This window comes from Pseudophryne corroboree, chromosome 6 (genome assembly GCF_028390025.1).
Source record: "Pseudophryne corroboree isolate aPseCor3 chromosome 6, aPseCor3.hap2, whole genome shotgun sequence".
NCBI classification, from domain to species: Eukaryota; Metazoa; Chordata; class Amphibia; order Anura; family Myobatrachidae; genus Pseudophryne; species Pseudophryne corroboree.
In genome coordinates this window covers 169,062,687-169,078,012 of record NC_086449.1, presented here as the reverse complement: position 1 = coordinate 169,078,012, position 15,326 = coordinate 169,062,687, and positions in this window count along the sequence as shown.

Genomic DNA, 15,326 nt, shown 5'->3' with positions numbered 1-15,326 from the left:
GAGTGCAGTCTGCAGAATCGTGGAAACGGCTGTGGATGAGCACCACTAAGGGGTGTTCTCAGTGAGAACTACTATGTAATTATACCCTTTGATGCGGGTGCCACCGCCACGGGGTTCCCCCCTTCCACACACACACACACACCTCTTTACCAGCGCCTCTGTGTAGATACTCCCCTGCCTGGGATCTGGTTGGGCTTGTTTTGTTCTATATGTCCTCGGCTTTTGTTGGGAGTTAGCAACGAATGTGTGAAACCAAACGTTTTCATCATAAAAATTAGTTCTTCTCAGAGATGGTGTACTAACAACCTTGATGTTTTTTGTTATATTTGTGGCAAATATAGTGTTGCAAAAAAAAAGAAAAGATATAACTGTATTCGTAAAACAAGTATATCAGGCTTATTTTGGACATCACATAAGACAGCAAGACGAGATATGGGTGCCTCACAAAGTTTGGAAAAACCTGCGTGGAATCACTCCGCAATTGGACTAAAGGTGATCGAAAAGGACTTAATTTCGGCATACCTATGATGTGCGGTGAGCCAAAAGATCACTTTAGTGACTGATATTTTGCTGTAAATGTGAAGGGTATGAATCGATTTAAGAAATGCACATGGGAATACCCAAGTATGAGTTCTGCAAACAACCGATACTACATAACGAAGATTTACCTGTAACATCATTCAGTTCTTTGGACAAAGTTGAATGTGATGATGTGGAAATGTTAATTTCATCCAGTGCAAGTGATAACACAAATGAAAGTGAGTTTGAAGAAAGTTCCTCTATTCCAAACAAATTTTCTCAAATGGAACTTAACGATTTAATTCGTGACTTGAATTTATCGAAAAAAGGTGCTGAGCTTTTAGCATTCAGACTTCAAGAAAAGCACTGTCTTGAGCTAGATATAACTATAACGTTGTATTGAAATAGAGAGCAAGCCATACTGCCGTTCTTAAGCCAAGATAACAATCTTGTGTATTGCAACAATATTCTTGAACTTCTCCAGATGATGGACTAACCAGAATATTGAGCAGAAGACTGTCGGCTCTTCTTGTATAGTTCTAAAGGGAGCTTAAAATGCGTATTATTGCACAATGGGAATACATTTGAATGGATTCCTATCGCTCATATAACAAAACTTAAAGAACAGTATGAAAATATCAAGCAAGTGAGTCTTAGAAAAAATTGCTTATTCTCAGGGGATACGGTAGTTAGGTCGACACAGTTTAGGTTGACAGTCATTAGGTCGACCACCAAATGTTGACATGCATTAGGTCGACATGGTCATTAGGTCGACAGGTCAAAGGGTCAACATGAGTTTTTCCTTTTTTTTTTTGGCTTTTTCCATACTTGACGATCCACGTGGACTACGATTGGAACGGTAACCTGTGCCGAGCGAAGTGGTAGTGGATGGAGGCAACTTGCACGAAGCATAGCGAGCGAAGCGAGCAATGCGAGGGAACACGGTGCACTAATTGGGGTTCCCCACCACTTTACGAAGAAAACAACACCAAAAACAGTCCAAAAACTCATGTCGACCTTTTCACCTGTCGATCTAGTGCTTGTCGACCTAATTTTCATGTCGACCTAAGTTGACCCATACCCATTCTCAGCATCAGTGGTCTGTTTGTGTCGATTTAAAAATGGTAAACTTTCTTCCTGGACAGCAAAGTGGATATACAAAGTATCCTTGTCAAATATGCTTGTGAGATAGTCATGCAAAACAAAATCACTGGCAGCAAACCGTATGGCCTCCAAGAGAAGTTATAATTGAAGGAGAAGCCAACATCATTCATGAGCCCTTAATTGACAGGAACAAAATCATAATGCCGTCTCTCCATATCAAACTGGGTTTAACTAAACAATTTGTAAAAACAATGGACAAGTCAGGAGATTGTTTCACGTATATCTGTTGAAAATTTCCATCTCTTAGTATTTAAATTAAAGGCAGGAAATTTTGACGTCCCACAGATACAGAAACTGGGGAAGGATCCAAATTTTTACCACATCTATGACTGAAACTGAATCTGAAGCATGCCTGAGCTACTGTATGTGTCTGTCATTCAAAAAATTTTAGGCAATCACAAGGCAGACAACTATCAGGAATTAGTCCACAACATGCTAAAATGTTTCGACAAAGTAGGTGCCAACATGAGCATTAAAGTACATTTTTTGTACAGCCATTTAGATCACTTTCCATCCAATCCAGGAGATTTAGGCAAAGAACAGGGTGAACGGTTCACCAGGATATTCAGGTGATGGAAGAAAGATATCAAAGAAGGTGGGATCGTCACATGATGGCCGATTACTGTTGGAGTCAGAAGAGGGACTGCCCGCAACAGGAATACAAAAGAAAATCCTACAAAAAATGGTTCTTATAGCTTCCTAACACTTATGTACAGTATGTAATTATCCAGTGTCTTTTTATAACATTTTATGAATCAAATTTAATCAGGAAAAAAAATCTTTTTAACTATTTTTAATATTGTTTAATTTAATGTTTCATAAATTTTAAAGTCATAAGTATATCTCAAAAACTAGAGCCAATTGAAAAATAAGCAGTGTTCCCCAGTGTTATCAGTAACTGTGTGCTAATGCTGGCAGCAGGAGGTGGGCAACCCCTGTAAAACTCCCCCTTCTGTAGTGGAAGGAGCCGTGCAGATGATGATGGCAGTGCACAGCCCAGCCTTCTACTGGGCTGTGGTGAGACTTCCTTCCTCCATGGGCCACATATAAGGACGCTTCTATAATAGGTGCAGGATGTGCGGTGCGCATGGGTCCATATCACACACCCTGCCCTCATATATTATGCTTACCTCTCTGTGTTCCCATGATCGAGCTGCACAATTCATAGGGAAAATTACGCAGTGGGCATTTTTGAAGACATTTACACATGATCAGTAGAAAATATCACAGGGAACATGCCGTGGTCGCCAAGTGGTTGGAGACCTACCCATGCACAATCTAGCACAGTGCCTAAGCTACTCATCTGCACCACCCACAAGTTAAGAGAGGGCACGAATGGAGGCGGCACCCCACCCCCCTCAAGAGAGTCCGGAGTGTCTGGATTCCCAAGAGGGTTCCGCATCTCTCTTACTGTATGCTGTCCACTTCCTGAGTCACCTTCTTACACAAGGTATACACGGTATAGGGAACACCTTGTTACTCATCTACTGGGATTGCTTTAAGCTAAATGATTACAGATACAGGTAGCAAAGTTGTCATTTGTGCATTTTTCATACTTCTTTCCTGTCATTCACATTGTATAGATTATACAGATAACATAACAAATTGTTACAGAATACTACTTTATGACAGTGGTCAAAGCATCACATTGCTTTCAATTGGAAATTTGCTATAACTTTGATAAAGCAAATTTAAATGAAGCCAATCATCTCTCTCTCACGGCGTCAGTCGCCCCGCCCCTAACACAAGATCAGCTACTTATGCCTCCTTCCAAGCACTGAGTAGCTGAACAATTACACCCATGTGGTCCACCTGTGAAGCTGTTTTGTGGGTGCAGAAAAATGGGCAGGATTAACCCTGTCTGCAGCATGAGCCTGCAGACTCTCATAGGAAGTTAGTCTCTCCAATAACAGTCTGTGGCAAGCTACTCTATTTTAAGAAATATTTTCAAAATTTGATTATTTCGGATCTGCTGTGATGTCATGACGGCACCTGATATAGTGGCATCACTGTGTAATTGGTGAATGACAGCGGGCGTGGTAGTGGTTTTGTAGCCACTCCGTCTCCAGCTAATGCTGCTTTACAGTCCCGGACACCCACAACCTCAACTCTGACCCCACGGCCGGATTCCCGCACCCCCACACACCTTCCACGGACACTACTGCACACACCCCCTCCCCCGCTGACAACGTGGGATTCCCGCACCCCCACTGCGGACACTGCCGGTCGCCCCCTGCTGAAGATGCCAGACTCCCGCACCCCTGCCACAGACATTGCCGGACCCTCACCAAGGTCACTGGGTCCCCGCTGACACCGTTGCCCCCCACCCCTCCGCACCTCCGCCGATGCTGCTGGACCACAGGGTATTCAGGTATTCTGAATGCCGGAAAAATCCTGAATCCATAATGCTCCTGAACCTGAGCATTGCGGATATGGGAGACTTAACCTGTATATATCTTAGATAGGAAAATGTTTAAACTTAAAATATTTTTGATTAAGTAACCACTAGGACTGTGGAGATGACCATATGATACGGGCAAGTGGCCAGTATGTAGCATAGCCTAATTGGCAACAGTATAGCACTATTATTTATAGATGTGCGGGTACGGATTTACCCAGATTTAGGGGGTCAATCCGAGTTGATCGCTCGCAACTTTTTGCAGTGCTGCGATCAGGTTAAAACTCTGCTAAACTGCGCATGCGTATGCACCGCAATGCACAGGCCCGTCGTACGGGTACAAAGAGGATCGGTGCTGGGCGATGGATTTAACGAAAGATCCATTTGCACAGTCGATCGCAAGGTGATTGACAGAAAGAGGGTGTTTATGGGTGTCAACTGACCGTTTTCAGGGAGTGGTTGGAAAAGTGCAGGCGTGTCCAAGCATTTGCAGGGCGGGTGTCTGACGTCAATTCCGGGACCGGACAGGCTGAAGTGATCGCAGCGGCTGAGTAAGTTGAGACCTACTCAGAAACTGCACAAAACTTTTTTATACCGCTCGGCTGCACAAGTGTTCGCACACTTGCAAAGCGAAAATACACTCCCCCATAGGCGGCGACTTTCTGATCGCAGCGCTACATAAAAAAAAACTAACGAGCGATCCACTCGTATTGACCCCCGTAGTCCGATTTACCAGGATCTCAAAATGTAATCTTATTGGCTCTCGGATGTCACGTGTTTTGGTAAGCCAATAAGAAAAATCAGGATAAATACGAACTTGCGTTAATTCTGGCGTTAAAGACCGAGTAAATCTGAACCCCCACATTCCTACTATTATTCTTTCCCAGTATATGGTGAACATATAACTACTTAGCTATTACTAAGACCTAGGGGTTTATTTACGAAGCATCAGGTTGTAAAACCTGCTGTTTCTGAGCGTGTTTATGCTTGATATTTACTAGCCATGTCTGGCTTTTAAATCATTGCCCTTTTAAATATCGGGCATAAATACGGTTAGGAAGCTGATAAAGCTAAATATTTATCTTATTTAAAACCCTTTAAGAGGCCTAAGAACACTGTACGCTATTTACGTATGGAGTACCGTAAGGGTACGCACGTTGCGTAGCAATCGCTTAGCCGAGGTCGAGACGCTCAAGCGTCACGTTCGCTCACGGCCAAGAGATCACAGGCAGGCACGCTATTGGCTGCCGACTAACGTAATGGTTCGCTATAGCGTAGCGGACGCTCAGGACCACGAGGAGATCACCAGCGGCGCAGACGCTCACAATGTTAAACCTTTAAATCTAAACCATAAACAATGTAATATGCAGTAAAACCTTAGTGTAGAGATAGGGTGTAGATGCAACACAGTGTAACCTTATTAACTTAAAAGCTGTTTGAGCGTCACCGACGCTCTGTGAATACTTAACACTATAAGAAATACACAGATACCGTGCTTAGGGTCTAACGCCTTATGTGAATGTTATACTTGCAAAAAGAATAATACAATACAAGTCACACACTACAATATAACATAGACTAACTAACCAGGTAACTACACAGGAAATACAATACAATACTATTACGTTTAAGAGAATACGAGAGAAAGAGAAGAGAGAGAGAGAGAGATATGGCCCATAATAACAAGAAAGACAATATGATTGCGGAGGAAACTTACGCACAAAGGGGAACGATCGCATGCGCCTCTGGACATCCAGCTCCCGATTTTCAGCAATGAGAACCGTTGAAGAGTGAGAGCTGGATGTGATCGGCTTGTCTATTTATGCCCCACACACAATACAATTCAATGGTCCCTACAATCTCATTGTTCATTGGACACAGGAATTCCTCCTCGCATTATAACAAAAGGTCATAGGTTGATTCATACAGGTGGGCTGTGACAATTTCCAACTGCTCAGGTGGGTGGGAAACTAGGTTTCCCGCCGCATGGATAAGTAAGTGCAAATAATAGTAAATGGACATAAACTTCTTATGTCCATAACTATTCGCACGAGCGATTAATTCGCTTCAAACCAACACCGGAATATTGCTAATTAAATATTCTTCCGATGGATACTAAACACCACTGTATTACTCCTGTCTGACCCTTCGTATCAAACAAAGAGGGATTTCTCTGTCCACGAACATGCTACATTAACTAAACTTTCAGATTCTATCAAAGGGACCATGATCTACAAAATACATTATATAGTGAAAATATGTAACGATTGAGTCGCACGCTACGAGCACATGAACTCTACCGTAAATGCACATACTGCGCGCCCACGGGTGCCCGCAACAGCGAGTATGCGCACGCACGGGAGAGTGCACGCATGCGCAGCGCGGACCTGTATGAGGTGCAAATATGGCAGTGTGCATCGTGATATTTTTCTGACTTTGACAGTCCACCCTTTGGCAGTCAACAATAACTGCCACTTCCTAAAACATTTCAAAACGAGAAAAATATATGTCAGGGGTTAATACATTTACATGGTTGGGTAGGGGAGGAGAGGAGAAGGTAGGAAAAGGGTATGGCCTAGTGAGATAGCAGAAGCATGTGTGTATGAATCCGTGTTTGGGGGTCATGTATCATCGTGCCGTACGTGTTTTAAATCAAGCTTCGAGGTATTGCGAAGTATACATTTGAATTCCTTCTTATCCCGTGGTACGGGTCTGTGGATGGGCTGTCAAACTTTACCGAGCTCTTTTCGGCTGTGGTTGTAACAAAATGGGGAGCACATCTTAGTTGATGATACATGAATGGGGGAATATGTGATTGCTGATATCTGTGCCTGTATTCCCTATACTATGTGTGTAATTACCTGATGGTTGTAGAGATGAAGAAAAGACATAATTACGGTAAATGCAGTGGTATTCTATGTCAGGTAAATGAACATTTGTCGGTTGAAGTCTTGTTCGGTGTCTGTTGAATGCAGTCTTCTTTGTGCTTTTGCCAAAAGGCGTGTGGGCAAAAAGCTTTGTCAATGTCCATAGACTTACAAAAGTGTTGGGCTAGCGTAATTTTAAAATTTCTAGGGAAACTGAGGGTCTATGGCAAAGTTCATCAAATATCTGTGTATAAGGTTGTCAAAACTTCTTCTTTAATCCATCAGTTGTCTGTATACAGGATCATCAAATTCCTCGTCCAAGTGGGTCTTTTTACCTTGGAGAAAACGGAAAAACAGGTGAAAGAAACGGACCGTAGAATTACAATTTCCTCACTCCTTAAACTCATCACCCTAGTACTTCGTTTACACTTCGTTAAAGCCTGACCACATCTAAATATCAAGCCAATCGTTATGATAACACCTAAGATACATAGGAGAAACTTCCCAACATCCATTATGACTCCTTGGGGTATATTTACTAACATTCGTAATTTCCGAAAATAGGTCAAAGTTCAATCACGAATGACATCGAGAGTGTAAAACTGCAACTTTTTGAATTTATTACGATGGATTTACTAAGCTGTCGTATTCGTGTTTTTCTTTTCTTCCGATGTCGATGTCATTCGTTTTTTTTTTCCTAATTTTACGGCAGTGATTAGCAAAACACTGCCGTTTTTTTTTACAATCAATCTCGGCCGGATCTGTGTGATCCGTGCTGGGGTTCTTTTTATTTTTTATTTTTAATTAAACAATGTAAAATCCCCCCAAAAAATGCGTGGGGTCCCCCCTCCTAAGCATAACCAGCCTCGGGCTCTTTGAGCCGATCCTGGTTGCAGAAATATGTGAAAAAAATGACAGGGGTTCCCCCATATTTAAGCAACCAGCATCGGGCTCTGCGCCTGGTCCTGGTCCCAAAAATACGGGGGGAAAAAAGAGTAGGGGTCCCCCGTATTTTTAAAACCAGCACCGGGCTCCACTAGCTGGACAGATAATGCCACAGCCGGGGGTCACTTTTATATAGTGCCCTGCGGCCGTGGCATCAAAAATCCAACTAGTCACCCCTGGCCGGGGTACCATGGGGGAGTGGGGACCCCTTCAATCAAGGGGTCCCCCCCCCCCAGCCACCCAAGGGCCAGGGGTGAAGCCCGAGGCTGTCCCCCCCCATCCAATGGGCTGCGGATGGGAGGGCTGATAGCCTTTGTTGTAAAATAAAAGATATTGTTTTTAGTAGCAGTACTACAAGTCCCAGCAAGCCTCCCCCGCATGCTGGTACTTGGAGAACCACAAGTACCAGCATGCGGCGGAAAAACGGGCCCGCTGGTACCTGTAGTACTACCACTAAAAAAATACCCAAAAAAACACAAGACACACACACCGTGAAAGTATAATTTTATTACATACATACACACATACATACATACTTACCTTATGTTCTCACGCAGGTCGGTCCTCTTCTCCAGTAGAATCCAAGGGGTACCTGTTGAAGAAATTCTACTCACGAGATCCAGGGGTCCAGGCTCCTCGGCAAATCCAGGGATAATCCACGTACTTGAATAAAACAAAAAAACGGTTGCCCGACCACGAACTGAAAGGTGACCCATGTTTGCACATGGGTCACCTTCCCACGAATGCCAGAAACCCACTTTGCCTTCTGGCTAAGTGGGTTTCTTCAGCCAATCAGGGAGTGCCACGTTGTAGCACTCTCCTGATCAGCTGTGTGCTCCTGTACTGAGTGACAGGCAGCACGCGGCAGTGTTACAATGTAGCGCCTATGCGCTACATTGTAACCAATGATGGGAACTTTCTGCTCAGCGGTGACGTCACTTTAGGTCAACCGCAGGGCAGAAAGTTCCCATCATTGGTTACAATGTAGCGCATAGGCGCTACATTGTAACACTGCCGTGTGCTGCCTGTCAGTGAGGACAAGAGCACACAGCCGATCAGGAGGGTGCTACAACGTGGCACTCCCTGATTGGCTGAAGAAACCCACTTAGCCAGAAGGCAAAGTGGGTTTCTGGCATTCGTGGGAAGGTGACCCATGTGCAAACATGGGTCACCTTTCAGTTCGTGGTCGGGCAACCGTTTTTTTGTTTTATTCAAGTACGTGGATTATCCCTGGATTTGCCGAGGAGCCTGGACCCCTGGATCTCGTGAGTAGAATTTCTTCAACAGGTACCCCTTGGATTCTACTGGAGAAGAGGACCGACCTGCGTGAGAACATAAGGTAAGTATGTATGTATGTGTGTATGTATGTAATAAAATTATACTTTCACGGTGTGTGTGTCTTGTGTTTTTTTGGGTATTTTTTTAGTGGTAGTACTACAGGTACCAGCGGGCCCGTTTTTCCGCCGCATGCTGGTACTTGTGGTTCTCCAAGTACCAGCATGCGGGGGAGGCTTGCTGGGACTTGTAGTACTGCTACTAAAAACAATATCTTTTATTTTACAACAAAGGCTATCAGCCCTCCCATCCGCAGCCCATTGGATGGGGGGGGACAGCCTCGGGCTTCACCCCTGGCCCTTGGGTGGCTGGGGGGGGGGGACCCCTTGATTGAAGGGGTTCCCACTCCCCCAGGGTACCCCGGCCAGGGGTGACTAGTTGGATTTTTGATGCCACGGCCGCAGGGCGCTGTATAAAAGTGACCCCCGGCTGTGGCATTATCTGTCCAGCTAGTGGAGCCCGGTGCTGGTTTTAAAAATACGGGGGACCCCTACTCTTTTTTTCCCCCGTATTTTTGGGACCAGGACCAGGCGCAGAGCCCGATGCTGGTTGCTTAAATATGGGGGAACCCCTGTCATTTTTTTCACCATATTTCTGCAACCAGGATCGGCTCAAAGAGCCCGAGGCTGGTTATGCTTAGGAGGGGGGACCCCACGCAATTTTTTTTGAAAAAATAAGCACTTTCCCACCCCTTCCCACTGATATACATGCACGGATCTCATGGATCCGTGCATGCCTATCCAATCACGAATAAAAAAAAAAGGTCTGTTTTTTTTTAGCACTTTTTTACGAGTTGTAATTTTTCACGGCAGTGTTTGTTCTTTTTTGGCTTTGCACTTCTTAGTAAATGACCGAGATTCATACTTAAACAGCCGCGTTTTGACCGATGGTGTATTCATTCGTAATTTTTTACCTGAACTTGCAAAAAATTACGAATGCCCTCATCACTGCCGTGATTAGTGTTTAGTAAATTACCGAGATTAACCGAGATGACACTTTGAAGAAAAAACGGCATCTCGGTCAAAATCGGGAGCTTAGTAAATATACCCCCTTGAGCCCATTCTCCTAAACCAGAGAACCAATTTTGCGGGTTCAACCATGACACCCAACCAGTCAGCTCATTACCTACAGCAGCAAGAGTGAGATTGTGTCTCCTGCGAAATTCCCACTTCAATTGGAGAATATCGTCCATCTTTTGGTCTATGACCTCGACCGGGTCCTCGGTACTATTTGTAATGTATGTGCAACATTTCACGCCGTACTGCGTTGCCAGTGTGACACAATATCCACCTGTCACTGCCGTGAGATAATTGAGAATCATTCTATGCTGAACCAGTTCTGTTTTATAAGCTTGAAGTTCTCTTCCAGTATACCTAAACATGTCATCATACATTTCTGTGATATTGTCTAACAAATTTGCGAGCGCAGATATGTATTTATAATTCAACACTCCTCTGGCGGTGCGAGTGATGTCTAACGCGATTAGAAACTGAATCCCGGTGGATTCATGGATCATGTCAGAGGCCGGATGCTCTGTTCTTTCTATCAGGTGCCGTTTAACTACGTGCTCGTAGTGGGTGTGAGTATAAGGAGCTTGGGCAACACGGTGTATATCTTTCATTTTGGCATGTGATACAGTCATTACTTCAGGCAGTACTTTTCCAATATAACACAATCCTTCAGAGTTTGGGGCAAGCCACTTATACGCCTTCCTCCCGCATATGAAATATGCATCATCGGGGAGAACATATGGGACGGAGTAGGACATTACCATATTACACATCTTCCATGTGAAATCTCCTAACCCTAATTCTCCCATCTGTCTAGTACACGTATCAGCTTGTACGATATGTGCACAGTATCCTGGTGATACCTCTCCAACTCTCGTAATCCTATTTCCTAGGGTATACCTATATCGGAAATATTTTCCACTACCAGCTATGTGGCGTATAAGTTCTGTATCTGTCGGCATTCTATCTGCTCTATATGAAAAGGTCATGGTTTGGTTACTCCATGACACTTCCCAATTTCCCGGTTTTCGGGGATTGGAAATGTTAAAACATATTAGGGATCTATCCACATGATATTGGTGGAGCTTCAAACTAGGAGGACTGGAGATATTAAACCTCCTGTCCACCGGCCTCCCACCACTTAGCTCAAGTACCTCCCCTGTCGTTAAAGGAAATGGTACTAGTCCTGATTTGCTATGACCTTGAGGTACTTGAGAGCATACCCAACAATCTGTTTGATTTAACACACTACCCACTAAGGAGTGATAGTTACTCAATGGATGCCGGTTCATGTTAATGTTAAAACTGGACTGACATTTCTTGATGCACCCATCCTCTACTACACTGTCACAGAGTCTACAGATACAGTTCTCTTTTCAGCTAACAATCCTTCACAATGTTTACAAATAACATGGCTGCTAGATCGTTTCCGGTACTCGCCTTTGCTTGGTGATTGTGTTGCTATTGGAAATTTACACCTCCGTCTCAGTCATCAGAAACCCATTCTGGATCCTTTCTCGACCGAGCTGGTACTCTCACCGAAACAGACTGCTCTGGTCAACATCAGGGTCAACAGGAAAATCCATATCACAGTCTCTTGGGGCAAGTCCATCTTACAGGAGGAGAAAAGAAGAAATTTGTAATGGGGGTACAGGAAAACAGTTTGAGGGGGAGAGAAACTTGTTACGATAATTAAGTTCTCTAGTCTTGTTGTTCTTCTTGTTCTGCTGTCATCTCAAAGGTGCTGTCTCTCAGTCTTCCAAACGAACATTCCGGTGATGCAATATTCCTTCCAAACCAGCGATCTTTCTGTAAGGAGCAAAAAATCTTGCATTACCATTTGCCTAACTGAGGTGTGACATACCATCTTTAAAACATAAAAACATGAGTGAGAAGAGGGAGAGGAAAAAAAAAAAAACAACAAGAGAGAGAGAACCGTTCACATATGTATATATATATATATATATATATATATATATATATATAACATAACACATCAATAAACAACAAGAAAAAAACATTTTTTTCAAACATAAACATTTTTTTTTTAAAACATTGTCAGCAGAGATGGGGAGAGAAAAAGAAACATTTCACAGATACATTTACAACGTTTCACCCGGTCATTCCTGTGTCTTCAGGGAATGACCTCCCAATTTATTAACTATAACCTCAGGCTTACCATCAGTCCTAATGATCACCTTTCCTGATTGCACATTATGGGTGTGGCTCAAAATTCTTCCTATATGATCCCTGTTTATAATTTGGTGTGTCATAACCCTGCTCATATCTTTGTCTAGGGGGTTTATGTGTATTTGGTCTACTTCCTGATCTACAATCTCTTGCAAAATGACCTTCCTTCTGGCAGTTATAACACCTTGTCACCTTTGGCTTAACCACAGGGATCTGAGGCTTCTTTGTTTCCCTGTGCTTGATGCTGGTTTGCTCATGCCCAACAGCAGAGTCCCTTAATGCAGTTACTGATTTATCCCTCCAGTATGGATTGGTGATCTGTATCTTTGCTCTCAACACTTCCTTTAAACCATCCATTAGCACAGATACTGCTACTTCTCTGTGCGGTGCACTTGTTTCGATGTTTTCTATACCCGTATACCTAGTCATGTCCTGCAATGCCCGGTGGAAATAATTAGAAGTACTTTCCCCTTTGTTTTGTCTTATGGAGAAGATTTTGTTCCACTCGACAATGGCTGGGAAATATACTTCTAACTGTCGGTTGATCTGCTTAATACATTCCTGATTGTGTTCCTCCGTACAAGGTACCTCTGTGTCTAATTTACAATCAGCAATAAATTTCGCAGGGTCAACACTGGAGGGCAAACATGCCCTCAGCACTGTCCGCCACTCTTTGTTGGTGGGTTCTGTGGAGTTTCCTAGTTCTTTAACAAACCTTTGACATGCTACTAGATTTTTCCTGGGATCAGGAAATTCAGACATAATTGATCTCAATTCCATCCGGGACCAGGGACAGCGCATTGCACTGTCCTTGACGGGAAGGATTCCCTGATCGTCAGTCTTCCCATCGGGGACTGTGATCACCCTGACAGGACTAAACTCAATTACATCACCTTGTTTTGGTCTTACAATATGGGGTACATTTGTTTGTGCGTGATATAAAACATTGTACGTACCTGTGGACACGACCTCACCTGACCCTCCGTTAGGGGGTTTGATTATTGCCTTTACCGATTTGGTCGCGTCCACCTGGATGTCTTGTGTGATGGCTGCTGGAAGAGGTGCCGACATCGTGTTGGGTTCACTTTCTTGCTCGTATTCCTGAGGGAAGTTTGACATGGGGTGCAACTTGCACGGGTTAATAGTTGTACATTTAACAGCATTACAATTATCATTGTTATGTTTATTACACTTATTCTTATCATCTATACTACAGTTGCTAAGTGCGTTTTTATCGTTCAACATTGTGCCTTTCTCCGCAACCATAATTCTCTCCATTGCCATGTCTCTCCTCCCAAGATAAGAGTCAGATATGTCAATTAACTCTCTTTGCAATTCACTTTCCTGTTGCCATAACTGTAAACAATCAAAATTTTTAACTCGTCTCTTTGCTGATTAAATGAGACTTATCCTTCTCCTTAGATTCAGTAACACTTCTGGGCTGAAGCTACCTACTCTTGGGAATTTCTCCCCGTCATGCATTGTCATTCTCTCCCATTCATCACATAAAACTTCTGTGTGTGAGCCGTATTTTTCACACATTACGTACCTTGCCGACCCGATTGGTCGGTTTATAGAATCAACCCGAACCGAGGTTGATCGCCCCCTTCCTGAACAACTGGCCCCCATAATTTGCAGGTGTTGCTTGCAGCGAACCCTTACAAAAAAACAAAATATTCACGATAGGTTGACGGTGGTGGTTTACCGAGCACCCCACTCACTCGCCCACGCCGACCAATACGCCCACACACTGATATAGTGCTGGCGTACTCGAGCCAGGGCCCCTATGAACCTTCGTTTACTGGAACATGTGGGTGTGATCCGCAGAGCATTGACCCTTTCCAGTAACTGTGGGGTTGTTGGATAATTCCTGAGTGACCAGAGAACTTCCCTTTTAAAAATAAAAAATTACACAAATCACGTCAGAATGTACAAATAGTGTTTATGACCGGGTTCGTACACAAATGGTACTGGTCAGACTAACTAATGCACACAATTACGTGCGGTACAATCGTTCAGTACATAAGCAACTAATCTTATGTACGGAGCGACCAGTGGAATCGACATTCAGCAGCTGCGAATTCCTTCAGCCTGAGCTTTATGGCCTATATGGGTTACGCTCCAACCCTTTTTGGTGTTGGGCTACTTGACTCTATAGCGGACTTCCTTGTCTGCTGTACCTGGACCTCCTGGTCTGTTATGCGACCTCCTGGTCTGACCTCCTGGTCTGTTACAGTATGACCTCCTGGTCTGCTACACTCTAATGCTCTTTATATATGTTTAACAAGGGATGCCTCCCTAGCCACCGTGCATGTCATTTACACGTATGTAATTTCACGAGAACTCGGTGATTTCTGTGGTTCAATCCCCAAAATTGTAAAACTTAAAAACACTCACTCATCACATGTACACTTTTGTTTCTATTTCTATTTCTGCGCAGAAATTTTTCTTTAGACCAGATGTGTTTGTAAATTTGGAGAAGGATCTGTTAATTTAAATTTCGGATATTAAAATAGATTTGCGCTATTTATCGCCTGTTGCGCTATTTATCGCCTGTTGCGCTATTTATCGCCTGTTGAAAATCAACACTATCGTGTGACTTGAGTTACGTGGGCGTACCCAGACGCTCCGTTGCGTAATTTACGCTGCGTGCGTCGGCCTTTGCGTACGCGAGTCTCAGCCCTTTGTTAGAGACACGTGTACACAAAACCAATGTCCACCGTAACACAACTAACACGTTTATCAATGTAGATGATCCTCGATCCTCTACTGAACCCCACACCAATCTCTCCTTGTACCTTTAGGTAGAGCTGCGTGTGCTTTTCACTTTATCCCTTAACGCATTACTTTTACACTTTAACTATGAAATAGCGACAAATCTCTCTTAGCACGTTTTAT